The following is a 6,830-nucleotide window of genomic DNA, read 5'->3' as shown; positions in this document are numbered from 1 at the left end:
GGTTACGGCAAGGCGATGGTCTTTCAGGTCTGCTATTCAACATCGCTTTGGAGGGAGTAATACGAAGGGCAGGGATTGACACGAGTGGTACGATTTTCACGAAGTCCGTCCAGTTATTTGGTTTCGCCGACGACATTGATATCATGGCACGTAACTTTGAGAGGATGGAGGAAGCCTACATCAGACTGAAAAGCGAAGCTAAACGGATTGGACTAGTCATCAACACGTCGAAGACGAAGTACATGATAGGAAGAGGCTCAAGAGAGGTCAATGTGAGCCACCCACCACGAGTTTCTATCGGTGGTGACGAAATCGAGGTGGTTGAAGAATTCGTGTACTTGGGCTCACTGGTGACCGCCGATAACGATACCAGCAGAGAAATTCGGAGACGCATAGTGGCTGGAAATCGTACGTACTTTGGACTCCGCAAGACGCTCCGATCGAATAGAGTTCGCCGCCGTAAAACTGACTATCTACAAAACGCTTATAAGACCGGTAGTTCTCTACGGACACGAGACCTGGACGATGCTCGTGGAGGACCAACGCGCACTGGGAGTCTTCGAAAGGAAAGTGTTGCGTACCATCTATGGTGGGTTGCAGATGGCGGACGGTACGTGGAGGAGGCGAATGAACCACGAGTTGCATCAGCTGTTGGGAGAACCATCCATCGTTCACACCGCGAAAATCGGAAGACTGCGGTGGGCCGGGCACGTAGCCAGAATGTCGGACAGTAATCCGGTAAAAATGGTTCTCGACAACGATCCGACGGGAACAAGAAGGCGAGGTGCACAGCGGGCAAGGTGGATCGATCAGGTGGAGGACGACTTGCGGACCCTCCGCAGACTGCGTGGTTGGCGAAGTGCAGCCATGAACCGAGCTGAATGGAGAAGTCTTTTATGTGCAGCACAGGCCACTCCGGCCTTAGTCTGATGATAAATAAAAAAAAATCGCGTCCGGCTGACTTCCAACCAGGACAACTAATATACCGCCGAAACTTCAAGGCGTCGAATGCGGGAGAGTATTACAACGCGAAGCTCGCCCCCATGTACCTGCCATGCCGCGTAATAGTTAAGCGCGGAAGTAGCTCCTACGAGCTAGAAGATGAGCAAGGTAAAAATATAGGCGTGTGGCCGGCTGAACATCTCAAACCTTAAAACGTGTGTTTCTTGCGTAATCTCCATGTTCTCATTCTGTTTTGTGTGTATTACTGTTGATTTTCTTATTTCAGATTGGTTTTTTTTGTAAAAGTCTCCGGAGAAATTTAGATTTTGATAGTTCACATTCTCTTCAATCGTCAGTTGAATTTGTCTCTCAAGTGCACTGAGAGGGCAAAATTTGCATGCTGTGATTGCGTCGATTCTACCTTATGACGTCCAGTGTTCCTTGCCAGCAGCGTAGGGTGTAAAGGATAGAACTAGTAGAATCAAAATTTTATCAAAGAACTAAGAAGTAGAATGCTGACTGCTTCGATATTCAGGATATCTAAGGCCGGCCGAATAAAAAGACATTTGAATTTGAACCCCAGGAAGCTACTGGTAGATGGGATCTAGGTGTATCTTACAATAGGGAAGATGTAAATACTAGAATAAACCATTGACTATCAGTGGTGGTGGCGGAATGGATAGTACGAACTCCGAAAGACAAGTTGTGAGAACCAATCGCGAAAAAAATATGAAATTGTTGTGGTCCACCTAACAAGAGTTTAGTGAATAATAGGTTGATTGATGTCATGTGATTTGCTGGAGTCGCTTAGATGGGACGAATAAAAATAAATAATTATCAATGCTGCTCTTGCACAAGGCAAAGCATAACGAGTGCTTGATGAGACCGAGAAAATTTATTTTGGACCCACCGTGATGGCGTGCCAGATCACGGGAGTCCCCCAATTGCGCGAACCCGACTCAAGCACTCAATAAATCCTAAAATTTTGCCACTTTGTTATCAAATTCATTATTATTTTGTCTATTATTTATTATTGTTTTGTTAAATTCTCATTTTCATTAAAGTTATTATTCTTTTTGTTTTTTTTTTGTTTAATTGTTAAAAAAATATATTTCATATTTTTATTGTGCCCCAGGGGAAATGTAACATGTGTCATGTCCCATAGCATTAAAATTATTCAAACGTTTATATTTTTCTTCGTAATAGGAGTTAGAATTAGAATTGTTAAGTCTGTTACCAACACAATTGGAAACAAATGCTAAATCCTTGATAATAAGACAGTAGGCATACAGATTTTGCTTTAACTTTATGTAAAAGTATTGTTGTAAAGAAAAATTAGTATTTGAATTTGAATTCCTTAAATTTGTACAACTTATGTACCCCCTGAATTTAATTTGCGGCAACGACGCACATATCTGTGTGCTCTTTTTTGTACTCTCCAATGTTGGTCACTGTCATCGCTTCTGGAATGGAAAAAAGGAAAATGGACTAGAGGAAAGGGAGAAGGATGGACGAATAGGAGAGGAGGTAAGGAGAAAAGATTTTGGAGGAGTCTGATAGAGATTGCGTGCATGTACGGTCGAAGGTCCCGGAAAGTTAAAAAGTGAAAAAATACGTGTCGACCGGTGAATCGGGATAACACGGAAGAGAGACGGACCGCAAAGTGGAATTTCACACCATAGTGCCTACACTAACAACCGGAGTTCAGCGGTTTACCGAAGTGCATCGTGGTTTCGACGATTTGGCAGAAGTTGCTGGCGAGCCTTCTTCTTGTGCTGGTGGCTGGCGAGCCCCATAAGATATCGTCACGCCACATGCTACCGGAGAGCCATGGCCTGTGTTATGGAGGTGAGAATCTAGTGCTCAATATCCGATAGGTTTTAGCCCCGTTCGCGAGCATGTTGGACGTCAGCTTGCAGGCAGTGTGGAATTCCGGATAAGATTTCAGTGAATCTATTAAGCCATCTGAAAAGCCCTCGTCCCCCTGGAAACACGCATCAATCAACAACATGCTCGGACAAGTATGCCACCAAAACACTCCTCTCCGTCCTTTGCATGCACCAGCTATCGGCCGCAACGATAACCCCACCCCCCATTATTGTGTAGAATAGTAATTAAGAATAAAAACTAGATTAAGCCCACGCTTTTGTATCGAGTGCCTTTGTTCCTTAGAAGATGTCTGCTGTCTGTCCATGTCCAAATGGCTTTTGTTCTCTGGTTTTGTTGGTAAAATTTCTTAATTAAAAGAAAGACCGGTTGTCCTCCCGGAGCAAACCATTACGGCCCTGAGAAAGGTAGCCCTGAGCTAGGCGGTTGTCATAAGTCCCTTTGAAAATTGCCCTCTCGACACACCGTCACTGGGTTCTTTCCCCACGATACGCGTGCGTCTACGCATACGCACCAGGAGGTAGCAAAATTATCCGGGTAGAGGATACGCGAGACAAGATAGAAGGCGAGGGAGAGAATAAAACGGGAGACCGAAAGTCTTCTGGCTTGAACCCTCGACTGATAAAGGTGCTGCAAGTGATCGATTATTCAGAAGTTAAAAACGTGTCTGGAAATAGCCCCGGGAAAAGTGAAGAAGAGTTCCCCAGTAAGCTAGTAGTAAATTTTGCTAACCGTAAGCCAATTGATTGGAGAAATTGTGGAAGTTGAACCTCGCGAGTGTAAAGGTGAAGTGAACCCTTTGAAGGCCAAAAAAACATCGTGTAAAGCAGTGTCCGAATCTCCTCCTATGATCAATTCCCTCGTCGCAGTACGGGGATTCAATAAGAAGTGCGTGAAAGTTGAGCCAAGACCCACGAGACGCGCCCAGCGGCTAAGGACGGTGTGGGCCATCGTAGCTCCCCTTAAACTCTCATCAGGCTAGGTGCCCCTGGGATGAGACAAAGGTAAGTCCATGCTCTACCGCCTATTAGTACCTAAATGCTAACTTACACAACATAAAACAGTTCTGATAGCTCATACAAAACCTTAGACATGAAACGATACAAATAATTCCCCACTGAGGAAGACACAATCCCCGTGTTGAAACGTTCCGAAACGAATAAACCCGTTTTTATCATTAAAGATTGTGTAGCTTTAAAGTTAAATATAAAAGTTACAGTCGATCTTGTATCAATAGTTCCTGAAAGTGTTAGTCTTTCGCTGCAAGGCCACGGTGAAGTCGGCTGGGTTCAATTCCCGATCTGGGTTGGGACTCTAACTTCAACGTGTTAGCCTCAAGATGTATGCATGCGACTATAATAGATTGGCTTCGAAACATCGCAGTTAATAACCACAGAGGTCCCTAATAAACACTGAGCTGCTATTCGGGAATGCCTCAATGTGAATATAATGCCATTGAAAAATAAAAATAAACGTTCAAAATTCTTGGATAATTTTCGAAATTCGATTTTTATTAGTACCAGACAATATTTTGAGAATATGGGACTCTGAGTGAATCTTTGGAATCCTATACGAAATTCCAGGAAATAGAAGGATAAGGTGAAGGTGTCCATTTCTGACCCATAATATCTGACTTTTTTTTGTACTCCAAAATATGATGGAAGTGTTGATCTTTGATGGATAATTTAAAAATTAAGTTACTTGTGTTTTCAATTGAGAAACTAAGATTATAAAACTGCGCCGAACATCTTAATCTTGAACCTTCCATAACTCAGCGGAAATATGAATTGCTACAAAGCTGCTAATCATGCTGGATTCAAGAGAAGACTCGGATTGGGCTAGTCATTTTTCATGCCTAGACAAGTCAAGTATGTAGGTACTTCGATTGTTCATAATATTTTTCATTCGAACTGATGTAGCAGAAATCAGATACTGAAGCTATTAAATAATACACTGGATTTTGTTTTTACACGATTTACACTTTCCAAATTTTGCACCCATCCTAAATGTTTAGCGCATATTAATTCCACTACGTAGTGAAAAGGTAGTGGAATTAAATGGAAAATACTAAACTCGTCTTAGACAGTTGAAGACATTCCACTAAAAAGCTTAAATATTTTTTCTGCATATTAATTACCGTGTTGACTCAAATTCCGAACATGACTCATATTCCGAACACTGCCGTTTTAGTGCCATAAAACTAAGTTTTTCATCGGTTTTTCGTACTGAGGATCAAGATTACAAACGAATTTAAGGTCCTATGGAAATAATTACGATAATAAAGCTAATATGGCCAATTAAAAGAGAATGTTCAGAATATGAGTCATTTTTGGAATATGAGTCAAAACGGTACCAAGTGATTTTTATTTGAATTATTTAGGATTTTTTGAAACATGTTGCAAAAATTTTGATGACATATTGAAGTCACACGATCAAAAATACAAGCGAAAAATAATCGTGTAAAAACAGTAGTTTGTAGTTTCAAATAGTTTGAAAATGTCGGCGTTCTGGTGGTTGAGTGGTAAGTATGACTGCTTCTCATACATCATGAGGTGTAAGAAAATGACAGACCTTTACGTAATTAGCGCATGGTATCTATGGACTCCAGGACTTCAATTTTAAAGAAAACTTGCGTTGAACTCCTCTTTAATAGTATGTCAAAATTAGTGCCCGGTTTGTCCCAAACTTCACTGAGAAGAACTAGTTCTTGCCAATTACGAAGTAAAAATTATGAATTAGTCAAGATACCGTCGTGCGGGACTTCTTTTGACTTCGCGGGCTACTTTAGATTCTTTATTTTCTAAAAATAATTAAACGTAACAAATACCAAATTTGAAACAGAAAGTTTTCATCCAACTATCAACAAGACACCCGAATGGTGATAATGGCAATTTGATAGTAATTTACGTTGCAATTCTTGTGTCAAAATGTCCAAAGTAACCCCCGATTTTTTAAAAAGAAGCCCTGCATGACGGTACTTATTATGTGCAACTTTACATAATAACTGTGTTATGTTAAGTTAACACTGATTTAAAAATTCGACTGAAGTAGCTCACCGCATGCTTAATGTATTGATGCCTAACGTCGCGCACACATAAATATAATCAACAGAAAGTGTTGATGCTGTTATATTTGGCAACTTAACATCAAGTTAACTGAATAGGCTGAAAAAATACAGTCGTTAAGCGTATTCGAAAAAAGTTCCTAATATTAGTATTCTTTGGAATTTTAATACAACGTCCGCCATTACGCATTTTTGTCTCAGGTACCCCCAGAGACCAGCAAAGGTACCCCCAGGGGTACATGTACCCCAGGTTGAGAACCGCTGCACTAAACAAATGACACGGGTATACTACAAAAGTTCAATGAAATGGACGCAGTGGTTCATCCCGAACAAAAAAAACTGGGGCAAAACGGCCACTACCAGTCATGGTATAAGGTCGGAATAGATACCCTTCGTATTTTCTACTGACTAAGCATCAGAAAACATAGAAATAGTTGGCCGAAATCGATTTTAAATTGCAGTTGTCATAGAAGAATTACGATTTTCGTGGATAAAAGCGGCAAAATAGCCACTTGCAGTCATTTTTCAAGGCCGGAATTCATACCATTCGTATTTTCTACTGACTAAACATCAGAAAACATAGAAATAGACGGCCGCAATTGATTTTAAATCGAAGCTGTCATAGAGAAAATACGATTCCGGTGGTAAATGGGGCAATACAGCCACTTCTAGTCATGGTTTAAGGTTGGAATAGATACCACTCGTGTTTTCTACTTAATTAGCATCAGAAAACATAGAAATAGTTAGCCACAATCGACTTTAAATTGTTGCTGTCAAAGAAAAAATATGATTTTTAGGGTTAAATGGGACAAAACGGTCAGTTCCCATAATTTCCGGTGAATGAAAATAGCGCCATTCGATTTGTCGTGGATTTTCCCTTTAGGAATGGTATTTTTCCGGCGCAGCAAGTAGCCGCAATAAATAGGTACCTTTTTGG

The 6,830-nt window shown here is 41.0% G+C and overlaps 1 protein-coding gene across 1 annotated transcript in view; it reads left to right on the top strand.

Annotated features, from left to right (window-relative positions):
- Positions 1 to 3,127: 3,127 nt before the first annotated feature.
- The window catches only part of LOC134225506 (uncharacterized), a 161,929-nt gene continuing 158,226 nt past the window's right edge, over positions 3,128 to 6,830 (top strand). Inside the window, exon 1 of the mRNA XM_062705662.1 lies at positions 3,128 to 3,833. The gene's annotated coding sequence lies outside the window, so the exon portion shown is untranslated. The remainder of the gene's footprint in view (positions 3,834 to 6,830) is intronic.

This window comes from Armigeres subalbatus, chromosome 3 (genome assembly GCF_024139115.2).
Source record: "Armigeres subalbatus isolate Guangzhou_Male chromosome 3, GZ_Asu_2, whole genome shotgun sequence".
Lineage (NCBI taxonomy): Eukaryota > Metazoa > Arthropoda > Insecta > Diptera > Culicidae > Armigeres > Armigeres subalbatus.
The sequence above is the reverse complement of the archived record's forward strand: the minus strand, read 5'-3'. Positions and strand labels throughout refer to the sequence as shown.